The sequence below is a fragment of the Chamaea fasciata genome, unplaced genomic scaffold (assembly GCF_029207755.1).
Source record: "Chamaea fasciata isolate MVZ Bird 193981 ecotype frontalis unplaced genomic scaffold, bChaFas1.0.hap1 SCAF_1, whole genome shotgun sequence".
Classification (NCBI taxonomy): Eukaryota; Metazoa; Chordata; class Aves; order Passeriformes; family Sylviidae; genus Chamaea; species Chamaea fasciata.
Genome location: NW_027094086.1, coordinates 91053731 through 91070570, shown reverse-complemented (window position 1 = coordinate 91070570; position 16840 = coordinate 91053731). Strand labels below are relative to the sequence as shown.

At 40.2% G+C, this 16840-nt stretch overlaps 1 protein-coding gene across 5 annotated transcripts in view; it reads right to left on the bottom strand.

The window, feature by feature from the left end:
* Positions 1-16840, bottom strand: part of RNF144B (ring finger protein 144B) — an 89576-nt gene that overhangs the window by 46746 nt on the left and 25990 nt on the right. For 4 of the 5 annotated variants that reach the window (XM_066189238.1, XM_066189220.1, XM_066189233.1 and 1 more), the window contains one exon: positions 5349-5513. The exons of the other annotated variant lie outside the window; for it this stretch is intronic. The gene's annotated coding sequence lies outside the window, so the exon portion shown is untranslated. The remainder of the gene's footprint in view (positions 1-5348; positions 5514-16840) is intronic. 5 annotated transcript variants of the gene reach the window in all.

Here is a 16840-nt window from a genome sequence, read left to right as displayed (position 1 = left end):
CATCCCACTTGCCAAACTCTCAGAAAATGAGTAAATACAAATGAAAACTCATAGACTTGTTATATTATAGAATAACAGTCTTACAAAAACCTTTCTAGAAACTTTTTCCTAGCTGGTCTTTTAATTATGACCGTGACAACTAATGCCCTAAAGAAAAATAGGCATTTTGTCCTCATTATTGCAGAATTTGGACAAAAGTCAAGAATTCTTGACTTTTTCTCTACTCTTCACAAGTGTATGTTTCCTTAAATTTGTTGGTCCATCCTCCCAAAATGTGATAAGCAAAGTTAACAAGGGGGTTGAAATTGCTCAAGCCATGCACATTGCTTGGGTATTCGCAACAAAAACATTGACCAATCCAAAAAAATACATGTCCTCATAGTAGCGTTGTCTAAATTACATACATGTATGTGGCTTCTACTTCACTCCTGGCAAAGGGCATGACTGCCTTTCCCACAGATTTTCTGTGGAAACTGTGATGAAGAATCCCCACCACTGAAACCATCAGTGGAGAGGTCAAGAGGGTGCAAGACTGCATCTCCTCCATTGTGCAAAATTTCAGCAAGCAAGTTATTGCTGGCCCCATGGATGTTATCTTAGTCCTAAAACGGGTAATCCCCATGGGGAAGAGTTCCAGTATCAGTGGTTGGCAGAGTGCCTACTGCTGTGAAAAATGTTCCAGTGAGTGCAATGGTAAACAGCCCACAGGATCAGCTCGATTTCCCCAATGACTACAGCTTTGTAACTTTTTTTTTTTTTTAGGGGGGGAAAGAGTGACTTGTTTTCCTTCACCACCTCCCCATATTCATCAGAATGCTTCAAAAATTAATCACAAACAGAACACATGAAATCTCCCATCTACTGCGCAGACATAACCAGTGCCAGCCTGCGTGGCACTGCTTCTACTTAATTCTGGAATTTTCTTTGCATGCAAAGGATTAGCCTGGATGCTAGTTGTCATGAAATGTGTTTTTCCTTCTATGTACATAGGGATATAGAGCATGTAATTTTGAATTATTTGCAGCTATATATACTCGTGCAAAGAAATCTCCCCCATGCCACAGCAACATACAGTACATAAGAGTGTGAGCAGAAGTAGCCTCAAAGAAATCGTTCCAGCCCTTGAAAACAGATACAGTTCTTCTGTTCCAATGATTTTTCCTTTTTGAAAATATATAGAATACATAAATTTCTTCAGATATGTAAGTTTCATTCCTGTCTATCTGAAAATTCAACAGTTTGTATAAACAAATATGAATATCATCAAAGCCTCTGTCAGATACGCAGACAACGTCCACTCCTTGAGTAATGACTCATGTCTTACACTTTCCATCCTCTCCTCATTTTTACAACAAAGCAAAAGGCAGAAAAGCTTGCAATGGATATAAATACTGATAGTCTCAATTAAAGGGCAGAAGCATGAGCATGACAGTAAAATGGTAATTTTTCCTTCTAATAAAAAGTGATTCTGTATTCTGTCTCCTAACCAGCATCTGGACAAACTAGAGAAGTGGGTGCATAAGAACTACATGGTTCAACAAGTCCAGGTGCAAAGTGCTGCACCTGGGTCAGGGCAATCCCAGACACAGGTACAGAATGTGAGAAGAGCTCATTGAGAGCTGCTCTGCCGAAAAGGACTTGGGGGCTCTTGTGGATGAAAACTTGGACATAAGTCAACAGCATCAGTACTTGCAGTCCAAAATGCCAACCACACCCTGGGCTACATCAAAAGCAAAGTGGGCAGAAGGTCAAGGGAGAGCATCCTGCCCCTCTACTCTGCTGAGACTCCACCTGGAATTATGAATCTAGCCCTGGGGTCCTCAGCACAGGAAGCACATGGCCCTGTTAGAGTAGTCTAGAAAAGGGCCACAAAGATGATCAGAGGGCTGGAACAACTCTGCTCCAAAGACCAGCTGAGAGAGCTGGGATTGTTCTGCCTGGAGAGGGAATGGCTCCAGGGACACATCAGTGCGGCATTCCAGTACCTAAAGGGGGGTCTATAAAAAAAAAAGAAAAGTGATTTTTACACGGGCAGATAGTGACAGAACAAGCAGAATGGTTTTAAACTAGAACAGGGGAAATGTACATTAGGTGCTAGGAACAAATTTTTTCCTCAGAGGGATAGTGAGACACTGTAACAGACTGCTTAGAGAAGTTGTGATGTCTCTTCCTTAGAAGGCCAGGTTGGATAGGACTATGAACAACCTGGTCTAGTGGAAGGTGTCCTTGCCCATGGCAGGTAGGTTGGAACTAGATAGTCTTGAAGGTCCCTTCCAACCCAAGCCATTCCATGATTCTACGCTCTCTTGTCTCTCCTTCCAACAAAAAGCATGTATAAAAAGTTCCCATGATGGCTGTGTTTACGACAAGCTCAGGAAATACACAGGAAGAAACTCCATGCAGGAAGCATTTAGAGGAGACACAGAACAATTACTGAACAGTATTTTCTTACTGATCAGCAGAAAGTTATTTGGCACAAGCATCTCTGTAAATGTTTGTCCAAGACTAGGTAAATTTGCAGTGTACGATGGCCCTCAGACCTGTGCTTCTGTCAAGTGAGAGGGCTCATAGTCTAGCACTGGAGCTCAGCTATGCTTCAACAGAAATACAGAATGTTAGAGGCTGAGCTTAATATCATTGCTGTCTTTCCATTTGGATCTGTTCTTTCTTGTTTTCTTCAATGTTTCCCTTTGCAAACCAAAATATTAGTTTTCAAATGGAATGAATGTAAGGACAAAGAAGCCAGTTTTTGAAGTGGACTAAACTGGGCTCCGCTTTAGCATGCAGAAGCCAGAGGAGGAGGAGGGAACCGTACCCAGCTCTGAGCAAGTACCAGAGGAAAAGCACAGCTCCAGAATCACTTTCAGCCTCATGAAGCTGAAGGCAATGTCTGCTTTAGGATATGCAAGGAGGTCTGATGGACTCAGTTCACAGCAACACTGGCAGCCTGCCGCAGTATTTTGTTCACATGTGGCTGAGATATCCATGGGCCCAGAGCTGTAATTATGGTCTCACATATCACAGTACTACTAGCCCAGGAGATATTTGTAGATGTGATAGGTATAACCTATGGGCACTGTGAAGTTTCAGGCACATTCAAGAAAACTCCCCACTCCAGAAGAGGGACAGCAAGCCTCTAGCAGTTCTTTTGAGCTACATCAAAGCAACACACTCTACTGGGTCTTGTCACTGAAAGGTCTGAACAGGGTGAACTGCAGGCACAGGGCTCAGGCTCACACCACAGATATTATCAGAGGCATACCAATGAGCTGCGAACCAGGTTAAGCATTAGCACTGCTTGTTTCCGTACGGAGTGGCTTGCTGCTTCTCACAGTTGTGTTTTAAACTCACAATAATAATACGGACAAGCACATACTTTCCTCCACCAAAATGGAAAGGCCAGACAACCACTTCCACACTATTTATTTCTACAAAGCTTACGAAGCATTTAGAGAATAGAGTGCAATCAAAGAACCTAGATAGAGAGAAAAAATTCCATATTATTTGCTATTCATATTATTTGCTATTCATATTGCTAGCTTTTGCCCCAAAGCCTACTATCACACAAACATAATCACCAAAATGTCACATCTGCTGGAAAGATGCCCACAAGCGAGGTGTGTGCACAATATACTCCAGCATGGGGAACAGAAACTACTCCAGGTTGCCAAATGCTAGTTCCACAAGAAGCCTAGGGAGGTTTCTGTGTCCTGGTGTGAGCAGACAGGACTTTGTGTGAAATACCCCCATCAGACAGTGAGATGCATGGGAGAAAAGGAGTCTGATTCTCATCACACTGGCATGGCCCTGGAGTAGCTCTAGTTTATTTTGAAAGAGTACCTCCACTTTACTACAGCTTTAGACACTCTGCAAACACATAAGTCTCAATCCATAATCTAAAGCATTACTGTCAGCAGCATAACTGCAGCCATGCCCTTATCAATGTGCAGTACTTTCTCCAAAATAGCTTACGTTCATTGACGGAAGGGTTTCAGCCACTTTCATGTTAAAGCAACAACCCAGACACCCACTCACATTCAAGCATAGACAAGTCCTATACAGGACAAGAATCAGGACAATATATTTGTTTTGAAAAATATTTAAGGACAGGATTTTGAAACTTCTGCTCCCGTTAATATTGGAATCCCAAACCCGGTGCCTGCCCTTAACCGAGACCACTTGCCCTTCAGGCTGAGGGCAGCCAAACATATCAGATTGCTATACTTGCTCACAGGCAGTTGGAAAGCTGCATGGGGGGATTTCAGTCACAGGCTGTATCTCTGCTAACATTTCCTTCTTTAAAGCAATCAGTGTCTGTTGACTAAGAGGATTCAAAGTCACCCTGCAATGCTTTCTTTACTGTAGTAATTCTAAATATTTTACAACTTACAGTGCTCTCTGAAGGAAGATATTGCTTCAGAGATATTCTCTGAAGGAAGATATTTGATATTGCTGTATGCTGTTAGGAAGCAGAGTGCTTTTGTATTACAGAAAATACAGAGCTTTAAAATAAACTAGACTGAAACATCTTCATTACTAAAGCTGCTTTGCACTGAGAAAGCCTAATGATGAGAAAGCAGTACAAACATTCCAGTAAATGCAGTTGTCTATTCTTAGTGCCAAAAAAATTTTAAATGCAAAAAAAAAAAAAAGTATGGTATATTTTGTATCTGCTTACATAAACCACATAACCCTAAACCCTGAGCAGATTAGAAGTGTACATTAACACAGATTAGAAGCTAACACTTACAATACAGATTTTTTCCTTCCTGATAGCAGCTGTGTGAGACTGTGGCAAAAGAAATTCCTTTAAACCAGGAGGAAGTATCAGCATTTTAAAGTCAGGCTTTCTCCAGCTTAATCCAGTATTTTTTTCAGTATGAAAGAAGTTCTTCTATTTAAACTAAAACATACTGACAGTATGCCATTTTAGCAGTTGCCTTCCACACAGATAGATCCTAATACTGCAGCATTTTTAAACACTTCACACAGATATTTCTCCAAAAGTTACACTGACAAAAGTCATTTCACCCTTCAGGGAGTACTTGATGTCTATTTATTTTCAGCCTTTAAGAGTCAAGACACCAATGTTTTCTTCTGCCTCAGCTCTAAGCACCACATAGTTTGATTTTAGCCAAACCACAAATAACATTTTTTTTTTTTAGCTATTTAATCATTCTAGTCCTTACCTTAGGGGGGAAAAAAAAGAAAAAAAAAGAAGAAAAAAAAAAAAAAAAAAAGCGCCTTTTCCACTTTCTTCTATTAGAAGCAAATGCTGGCTTTCTATTCTTTTAGGGTTTCCTTGGCTCTTAAGGAAAAACCAGACCCAAAGCTGTATTCCAACATACCTTGAATGGAGAGTAGCGCTCACTGCCAGCTGTGTGACTTTTCAGCGGCTGCACGCAGACTCCGGCATTCCCAAGAACCACGATGTCACAGAGCCCCGGAGCTCGCAGTGAGGAGAGGAGCAGATTGCTCTCACACGCCCTTCTTCTTCTCTGGGTATCTGACAGCTGCACACTTTTAAGGACTGCAGCAGGACTCGTCTCCCAGCCCCTCTGCCACTCCGAGAAATCATTCCCTCCCTGCTATTAAGTGCGCGCTGTCATTATACCTTAAACGCACGTCGCAGCTTGTATGCAGTAGCTGTGGGAAAGCTGCATTTATTTGTACAGGAAGCTTGAGCGCAGCACTTCCTACTTCCCATCCGAGACTCAATTCAGCTGCAGGTGATTACTTAAACCCTGTCAGCTCCCAGCCAATGCACACCCCTACGTTCTGACTTGGGTCTCTGTGCAGCTTTTAACCACAACTCCCATCCGAGCCCTGACAAGGTAAAACTGAAAGCAGCAAGGCATCAGATGTGACACTCATCAAAGCCCTCCCAAATTAACCTGTTTGGGAAGAGCAATTTGCATAGCAGCTAATATCTGAAACCTTGTGCTTCTGCTTGTGAAAAAAGTAATTAAAAAAAAAAAAGTGCTTTCTTCACGTTGCAGTGAAGCAGGGAGCAAAAAATTTAAAGTACCCGTGTAATTTCAGATCTGAGTGTTTAATGATGGTGCTCATTTTATTCAGTCCATACTAAAATTTCACTCTTTAAGCTGTCCCTGTGTGCAGGAGGGGTTGGGAATCCTGCCGTTCCATATTCCAGACCTAAGGGTGTGATTCACAGCAGCCAAGTAGCAGGAGAATATCTAATTGTGCCACATGACACCAAACCCTCAAGAACTTTTCCTGCTGTAGGAAATGCACCACACCCACAGATAAGAAATATAGATATATCAAAGTGCAGAGGGTGCAGAAAAACAGAAGGAGGTATAAATGTTAATCTGCAATTTTCTTATGATGAAATAAACTTACTTTGTACTTCATGCAATCATTGCTGGCTTTTTGCCTTCAGTATTTTCCTGTGAAAAATTATATATAGGCATTTCTTCCAGGGTGTATAAAAGCTCAAAACAGAGCTTTTAGTTATTTTCAAACAATTATACTGCATCAGATTAATTTAAGGAAGAAAAAAAAAAAAAAAAAAAGCTTGTGCAACTTTAATTCAGCCTCCTTGCTGAATTATTCCATTTTATTACAGCTTTGCTTGAATTACCATCTTATACTCTTTTCCTTTCAGAGTAAGTACAAACTTAGAATTTATCTATTTAACACTGAGTGTTATATATAATTTTAGATATAGTTATATAACATATATAATTTATGTAATTTTACATCTACAATTTTTAATATATTTACATACAATTTATCTATATTTAGGGAGGGAGGGAATAATAACCAGAAAAAATATAGCTGTTCCAACATGTGGAATCTGGTTGATCCCTATGATGTTCATCAACAGGGTTACAACAGGATTAGGCAAACTAGACCACGTTACATATAGTGCCACTTGAGCTAGCAGAGCATTTCCCAGCAGAGCAGATGAATATATTCTCAGCAGTGGCCAATCCTAGACAAGACTCAAGAAACACTGAGGGCTCAGAGCTATTTTTTTAGGCTCTAGAGCAGTACTGAAAATTCTTTGGAAATTCTTTGGAAAATGTTGTGAGTAGAAAACAATTCTTCTTCTGTGGTTAGATTTTTATCCTCCATGTTCTGTTCTAGTATGAAATAGCTTGAGGCTCCACCACTACTCTCTTCACTATCTTACCTCTGCTTTCAGCTCCTATATTTTCCTCTTGCAGCTGCCCCCTTTGCTACTCTGCCTCCATCACACAACTACTTGACAGGCCACAGATGAAGCTCAGCAAGAAAACTCTTCCTGTTCTCAGCCCCTGTGCTCAGCACCACAGCACTTGAACAGCAAAAGGCAATTATCTCAAAGAGGAGAGTGGTGAGAGAGGGTGGATGAAGGAAATCAAGTCATCCATGCAGGTGTAGGGAAAACGGCAGGGCAGTAAATTCAGACTCAGAGCAGGGCAGCTGCCAGTAACAGAGTAGCAAAAGTAGCAACTCCTTTGATATTTACTCCTAGCTGGCACGACAAAATAAAAACAAGCTTTACTGAAGTAACTTCCACCAGTGAAGAGACAGAACTACCATAAAGATTAGTCATCTTCCCTTCAGATAAATGATGAGGCCAGCTTGTATCTGGGGAGGGGGTGTTCTTTTAAACTATGAAAACTAGATTTAGTACATTAAAATGCACAAAAATTCTGAAAACTTCAGCTAGAAACATCCCATCATATTTTTATCCCATTTCCCATTGTCCTAATGCAAGTTATAATGTGATTGCATAAATGTGCAAAACTGCTTACAACAAAATTATTTTCCCTTAGACATCACAAAATTGGTGAGAAAAATTATGAATGTTTCTCAAGACTTTTAATTAACTGGAAATGTTAAGATATGCTTGTTCCAAACACTCCACTTCTTGGGTATCAAATCCTAAACTGTGGGGCCCAGATTTACACTTTGGACAATCACTTACTGATGCTCTGTGGACAACTGGCTATGTCCCTACTTCCATCCTCTCTTCAGTATTTGCCCCTGCTTTGGTGCTTATCCAGGATCTCCATAGCAAAGAGGAGCTGAAGGTGATGTGGCACTGTGCAGGAGCTCAAGCTGTAAGGACTTGAGATGATCAATACTGATGATTCTTTCTACTGACATCACCAAAAGACGTGAGCTGGACTTTTATGAGCTCTTCAGTCAAAATGATTTCTCTTCCAGCTATACCTCGAGCCCAGGTACTTCACAGTTTCACAGAAGCACATCTTCTTGGCAAGCTAATTTTGTGAAGTGTTATGAGTCATGCTAAAATTGCTACCCAGCTCAAATCCCTGAATCTCTTAACCAGATTGATTGGTTTCCTTTCTGAGCCAGCAAATAAAAAAGAAGTTCACATTGTCACACAATTCCAGACAAGGCACAAGCTAAGCTCTCCCCATCTGCTTTCTTCTTGAATAACAGTGATGTAAAGCACAAAACTGAGAGGGTCTAATTAATTTTTTGGACACTCTTAACTGATGCTTTTATACATCCGGACTGGGGGAATAGCCGAGCCTTTGAGATGTCAAAATGCAATATCACTGGAAACTTTTAGTTGAGTTACTAGCCAGAATAAGAATAAAGGCTGGCATAGTTAATTACTAACATGGCTGTGTCATCCTTGCAGTGACTTGAAATACTTCAGAAATGACTAAGCCACTCTGCATTAACTGAAATTACTAATTAATTTTTGACATAGATAGGTAAAAAAGTAATAGTGTGACCAGTGAAAAGATCACTCACATCCCACAAACCATTAACAGCAAATGAAAACACCAAGTTAGTGTATAACTAGCAGTTTCACTGTAATTCTGCATAAAGAAATAGGACTAACTTTTGAGGGGGGAAAAAAATAAAATTTCGGTACCGTTTTGCAGTTTTCAATTAACAAAAAACTAATAACCTGAAAAGCAATTGCTATCCATAGGTGTAATATAAAAGTAGGTTTTATGACAAGTTTTTTTAAAATCAGAGCCTAACTAAAAAAAATGAGTCTTTATCCATTTCACTTAGCGTACATGCAAATAATTCATTTCCCTATGGAAAAAAAAAAGTATTTGTAGACATAAGAGAGACAGTTCCACAGAAAAAATAGATACTAATGAGTAACATAACCATGCTGAAAACAAAACAGGAAGGGGTTTTGCTCAGGGAGTATACATATATTATCTGAAGTTGCAAGTGTGACGGCCCTGATGTCACAGACTATTAATAGTTATCTTCAATAGAAACTATTTTAAAGGGGGATTACACCATCAAAATCATTTATGGTACCTTCCTAAACCAAATGTTTTTAAAAGGAATCTCTATTTCAAATACGTATTTATACAATCACACAATGCTATAAATCAGATGTAAGTGCAGAAAAATACAGAGCTATGTAATATTTTGCATGCAGACAAGCTTTAATCAGTATAGCTACAAGAAAATCAGGACCACATCTTTTCCTGTTTAAATAACCCTATTGTTCTACAATTCTGACTTGGTATGCAAGACACTCACTGACAAACCAGGCTTGAAATCTTCATTAATCCCTTCAGCTAAAACATAAAACTTTATTATAAGGAGTTTTCTATTGGAGTGAAATAAATCAAGTTCAATTATTTTGAAAGAATAGTAGGTGCAATGTAAGGGGCTTTTTATTTTACACGAAAAAAGGGAGTGGGATGGCGCACTGTCTACTGAACATTTATGATTATGATATCAAAATGTGTGGATTTGTCTCTGACACAAAGAACAGTGGTAGGTGACTTACACACATCCTGTTCCTACAAACAAAGCAAATTGCAATACTCATTAAAATTGTTGGCACAGTGGACCATCTCCAAGCAAAATCATATGGCTTCCCTAAGTTCTGTATTTCTTCTCCATCCATATTTTTTCCTGTGTTTGTACTTTATCTTTTGGTATTTGATCCATACAGAACCGTGCTAGAGGAAAAAAATAAAATAAAGCCTCAGCAGAAAACCATGAGAAGTCAGCCTGCTACCCCAGTGGGTGCATTTCAGGTACTTAAATTCTCAGCTTAAAGATCCAGGCCAATGGCTTTGAGAGCATATTACTGGAATTCCAGTGCATCTTGTCTTCTTGGGACCTGGAAGCATCGAGACAAAGTGTACTTGCCCCATAGCAAAACCTACCGGTGGCAGAGCTCTACTGGCAATACCACCAGGAGCGGGCATTTTGCCACTGGCAACCAAACAGCTCTGCAAAAACTCTACAGAAATTTTTGCTTAGCCTGACTCCTTCCTGCTCACTAAGTGTATGAAGAACCAGTCTGCAAGAAGAAAACAAGCTGAGTTACTATGAGCCTGCTGTAAATAAGACTTGGATGAGCTGCCACTGAACAGCAGATGTCCAGCCCAGGGGCAGACAGAGCAGCATCCTCAGCCCAGGGCACATCCTCAGCCACCCCCTTGCAGTCGAGACGCAGGGAAGAGGCAGGCTACTGTCACACTCCCCATTGACCTTCTCCTGTGACATAAGGCAGTTGTGTCCCTCCCCAGCCACAGTGTGATCATCAGTGACAACACTACTTCCGGACACACCGCAGCCAGGGACACCTCTTGGGCTCAGAGGCCACCCTGTGCCAGCAAGTCCAGTCCCCCAGCTGGACAGCACATGTAGCTCCCCCCAAACCAGCACCACCTCGTGAACTGATGATGAAAAATAAAATTAAATCAAATAGCTTGCTTTGCTCTCATATTCATGTGTTACACATATAGAAGTGGAGTTGCTCAGTTCTTATGGGAATCAGGTAACAGGTGAGATTCTCTAGCTGTGAAAAGAGTAATTTATAAAGCAGCATTGAAGGAACCATACTAAATACACATGAAAGAGGAGGCACTGAAATTGTCCTCTTCTCCTGCCTTCTCTTAAAGTTAGCACACATTTTTTAACAACAGAATATAAAAATTGCATGGGGATAACTTCAGGCTTACCTAAATTAATTTATTTTCTACTAACTGTGCTTATAGCTAACTTCAGAGCATGGCACAGACTTTCAACCATACACAGATATTTTTCTTCCTTTTGATTGTGTACCCAAAATGACACATTCTGTTGACTTTTAACAAAGTGTTTTGGCAGTGTACCTGGAATTGCAGTGATTTCAGACATCAGAATCACCATCACTTTAAAAATTAAGAGGGGAAAAAACCATCTGGCAGCCAACACAGGAAGCTTCCTCTGTTACAGAGAAGGTCATCAACCTGTCCCTGTCATGAGATAAAAATGTGTACTGTTTTCATGTCTCTGATTCTACTGTGTTTTCTGTCCTGCCTCAAGCTCTTAACTGCTTTTTTTGGAAATCTTAAGAGACATCTTCATTCCTTCCAACCCAAGCCTGTCTCCTAGGTGATGGCTTTGCCTTAGCCTGATGAGAGTATCTACAGGTTTAAAAGACAGATAGAATTTGGAGGGGAGGGTGGCAGGGGGCAGCTAATAATGCATTTCAGCCCAGACCCTATTGTTTTAACTAACCTTTGAAGTCAAGAATGGGCAGGTCAGAGATGAGACAGAGATGAGGCACTTAATTTAATGGCTATAAAAGCCAACAATAGGACTTTCACAGACATCTGGCAGGAAGGACCAAGGTGTGGAGCTAATATATAGCTTTGATTCATAACTTTTCTTTAGTATTTAAGTATGACACACTTAACCTTTGGTTAATTTAGGGTGAGAAATAGTTTCCAAGAGGAGTTGGAGAGGGGTTACTCCAATGGACTGGCTATGCAGGGAAATAATGGAGCTGACACTTATGCATAGGGGAAAACCAAGAAGTTGTCCCTCACTCACAGCATCCTTCTCCTTACTCAACTTCCAGGAAGGGTCTCCATGTCATTCCCCTCCCCTTTTACAGTCTCCTTTCCCTACCACAATTTACATCTCACCCACTTATGATGAGACTAGATAGGAAAAGGTTTTTCCAGGTCCACTTTTCTCTCTATGGAATTGATTCATGTGGTCAGATAACACAACTAATAGTTTCTAAGGATTTCAACCTCTCAGTCCACCACAGCAGGGCTGTTTGAGTGAGCCTATCTTCTCCTTGCTGTTTTAGGCTGGCCACTTTTGTAATGGCAGCATCCAACAAGGACACAGTACCATTTCCCAGATGAGAAGCAGCAACGTGTTAAAACACGTGCAACTGTTTGCTGGTGGCATTCTTATCACATCACAACTGTAGTAATGAAATCCAAGATCGCTTCACATTCCAGTCTCTTGTTAGGATAGTGATAAAACTTTTTCCCCTCCTCTGTTCAGAGCAGAGCAGGCAGCAATTACAACAATCTCCTTGAAAGGACACCTTTAACACACACCACCTGGCAAGCAGTTGTTAAATTCAACAATCCCAAAATTAGGATAGTGGGAACTCAAAGCCAAGCACATTGCTTGCTTGCTGCAAGTGACGTAAGGATTTATTCAGTTGCACTGAAATAATTTGGGAGGGGTTTACTTAATTTTTTTTATTTTTGTATCTGTTACAATCAACTGCCAAATAACTCCAATAAAAATAGGCACTTTTAACCTAGTAATTTGTTTAAGACTCTTATAAAATTAGGAATACCCATTAGAGCAGAGAGAATCTCTAGGAAAAGAAACCTGAGTTTTACAAGACTGATCAGGGGCAGAAGGGCAAGAGGCATATCAAAACCTTTGCTTTTCCAAACACTGCTAAAATCCAAGAAAATAGTGTTTTTTGCTTCAGTACTATCTGCGGTCATTGAAGAAATGACAAGTGAACTCATCTTTTTGTTAAGCTTGACTTCATCTTTGAAAAGCCCCTGGCTCCACTTAACTGCCCTATACTCATCAGGAAGAAATTTAAACAGATCAAGTATTTCCTCCAAGTTTTGATTTTATATGTATACACGTATTTCCTGGGACATAACAAAACACAGTCGGAGCAAAATGCATCAATAAATCTGTTCCCACAGAGAATTACTTTGCATTATACAATATAAATGAAGCTTTGAATTGCGAACTCTGAATTTTTAGTTTCCAGGAGCTCTAGCTTACAAAGTGAAGAAATCTGTTCAGTGACCTCTGACTGTGAGTAGATTTTTCTAAACTAAATTTTCCTTACATTATCCTTAGGATGACTCCCTGCGTGCTTGCAATTTCCATATCTTGGGAAAAACAATATCCTAAATCACAGGGAATGGAAACGCTGCATTGTGGAAGAAGAGAAAGAGACTTTAGACAAAAGGAGAAGCAACTGGCCTACTTGCAAGGAAGAAGTCTTGACACCTCTCCCACTTACCAAATGAGCAAAGCTGGGTCAAATCCCACCTGCAGAAGGCAGATGGAAAGAGACTTTCAGGATCTGGAAATCTGCCAAAGAGGTATGAGAGAACATGAAGTTTAAGGAGGAACTTCACACAAAATTCAAGGAAGGTTTGGTGGATGAGAGGCTGGACATGAACCAGCTATGTACACCTGCAGCCCAGAAAGCCAACCGTAGACAGGGCTGCATAACAGGAACCATGGCCAGCAGTGTGAGGGAGGGGATTCTCCCCCTCTCTGCTCTCATGAGACCCCCAAATGGAGTGATGCTTGCCCCTCTTGGGTCCCACACACAGGAAGGCCATGGACCTGCTGCAGTGAGTTCAGAGGAGGAGTACAATGATGATCAGAGGGCTGGAGCACACCTCCTACGAAGACAGGCTGAGATAATTGGGGTTGTTCAGCCTGGAGGAGAGAAAGGTCCAGGGAGACCTTATAGCATTTTCCAGAGACCTACATGAAAGCTAGGGAGAAACTTTTTTATGAAGGCGAGTAGTGACAGGAATGGGGGAATGGAGAGTTGGTTTAAATTAGATATTAGGAACTGAGGGTGGTAAAACCCTGGAACACATTGCCTAGCAAGGTGGTGGATGCTCCATTCCTGCAAATGTTCCAGGTCAGGTTGGATGTGGCTCTGAGAGATGTCATCCTGTTGAAGATGTCCCTGCTTATTGCAGGGGAGTTGTAATAGAAGGGTCCCTTCAACCCAAAATGTTCCATGATTCTTACAGAGGCCAAAGGCAGGGAAACCATTTGACTCTCCTGAATATGGAATTATCAGCATGAAGAGACTGAGCATAACACTGTCCAGTCTTTCTGGTTTTGGTTCATGAATAGAGTACATATGCTATACTGAAAAAAAAACAAGTGAAAGGGAAGAAGAATCATATACACTTACAGAATATTTCTAACATTGCATGAAAAAACACTAAGACCTTTTAGCTTTGTCTATCTTCATGGCTTTTTGAACAACATAAACAAAAAATGACAAACAGCACTTCCCAATAGCCTTGCAGAGAACAAACTCAGTGTCAAAATCCAGACATGTAAGCATCCCCAGCACTCCTGCTGGTAATCAGAAACATCTCACCAGTCTCTCAATGTCCCAGGGAGCAAGCTACCACAGGCTTCAGCTAAAAGGCGGCATGAAGCACCTCTCTGGGTTGACAAAACTGGAACAAATAGACTGCTTCCTACTGAGCAAACCTCAGAGTAATTATACAGCACAACTTGGTTAGAACCAAGAAACTCCACCTAAGATCCTCTTGAAATATGGTGAACATCACACTATGTCACAGAAACAGGGTTTACAATAATGGCTTCTTGCCTTTGGGTTAAAAATAATATCAGATTGTGATGTGGGATGTAGCATTCAAACTTGTATGTGGAAACTGAATTTGGAGAGCAGGAGAATGTAGCTTATTTCAACTATGTATTTATTCCTGATAATACTGGTTTAAGGATTTGAAGAATTTCTGGCAGTTCTGTTAAATTGTTTTTTTAAGGATAAAAGCTTCTTTTTCCCCAAGCAAAATGACAGGAAACATGAATCAAGACTGTTCAAAAACTAAAATAACAACTTCCTTTGTCCTTATTGATAGTATTTATGGTTTTGTGACCTGAGTGGGTATTTGTGGGTGTGTTTACTGTGTGAAATATTTTTTCAATGAATCATTATTTTGATGCAATATTTTACATAAAGCCAACAGTTGATCTTTAGTCTAATTTCTTTTGTTGTCAACAGGATTAGGACAGAGAGGAGAGAACTGAAAAACACGTAGGAAGAATAAATAAAATTAATGTTTTACAGGAAATCAGATGTTCTCTGGACGTTCTGCTGCAGTTAATTTCCACTAAACACAACAGAATATGACGGGAATGCAGATAGTGACAGTGAAAGAAAAATTCCAATAATGTGCTTTCATTCCTTGATTGCCTTTCCAGGAAACAGAGAAGTTGCTTCAGCCTCCTTCAAATGGCAACAAGTGCACAATAAATTTTTTATCTCTTAGTGATAACCCAAATGTGCAACACTCCACATACCAAGATGTTTTGAGTTTCAAAACTATTATGGGCCACATGGCCCATCCATCACTCTGTCTAGACCACACAAAGTCTGTTATTGGCACTGTATGAAGGTTTAAGATTCTCTCAGATTAAAGTATCCCTAAATTGACGATCAAGATCTCCGCTCTCTATACCATCCATTGCCAAACAACTTTATTTTTTCTATTGTAAAAAGAGTCCAAAAAGCTTATGAATTTAAAATAATGAACACTTGTACAAGAGTTTCCAGCATGTTGCTGAAAAACTGTCAGTGAATAAATTATTTTCCTCATTCAGAAGGCATTGTAAACCATGGTTTTCCTTTGGAATTGAGGTTTTTTGGCAGATTTTATGCTCCAAACCTGTATGCGAAGAAATGGTTGAGCAACATAACTGATGAAGCCTGGTTTCTAAGGATTTGTGTGCCTTAACACTACTAAAACAATAACCCTAGTTCCCTGGTATGGCTTCCAAAGTGCCCCTGCCCCACAAGCACACTGATTAGTGAGCCTTATATGTGATGCTGGTGTTTTGACAGGATGTACCAGAAAATGTACAACAGGGGAGTCCTGCCTGCCTTTTTACATCAATGGCTCAGAAATTTGTCAAGTGTATCAGCAGACAAATAGTGTAATCCACATAAGCTCTATTTCCCTAAGAAATTCAGTTAAGCAGGAGACTTAAATCAGCTCAAACCTTTAAGGATTAGACTGATCATTTCACAAAATCATAGCAAAAGTCAGGGCACTTTACTGGGTACTCTTCAAATGTGTGACTACATACAGCCTTTCAGTTTCATTATACACAATAGGAAGAGGAAATGCTTTTATTTGACATTCTAGTTTTGACCATTGGAAGTCAACCTCAGAAGTTTTGCAATAGGCTTTCCAGCTCTTTAACAAAAAAAACATCTGCAGCACAGATAAAGGTTTTTTTGTGGGGGGTTTTTTCTAGGCTTTGCCACAAACACCCTCTGACCCTGGAAAAGCACAGTAATTTTATCATATCTAACACCACAAAAAAACTTACTTACTTACTTGTATACAAAGTATACAACACATGCCTCAGCTATCCTGTACACTTTGTTACAGTAAAGTGTCTTGCATTCAAGGGCAAAGCAGCGAAACGCAAAATTTCAAAGAGAAATCTGGAGTGAATTAAAAGGTGAAGTTAGTCCCTATAAAAAGAAATTCACTAATGAACATCACTGATCTGATGAAGTGTATTTGGTTCGAAGATAATACAAATAACCATTCAAACAATACACAGTGTCTACATGTGCTTCTATCAATCCTGCCTTAATTAAGGTAGAAGAGAAAAATGCTGTATACGTTCTACCTGCTAATACTAGATGCTAATACAACAGAAATACAAAATGCCTGCAGAAGAGCCAAGGGGCCACTGATACCTCTCATTTCTAAATCTCTTCCTGTATTCTTTCTCCCACCTTCCCACCATCTTCTCTTTGACTCACGCCCTTTCTATCTTGTTATCTCAGCCACACAAA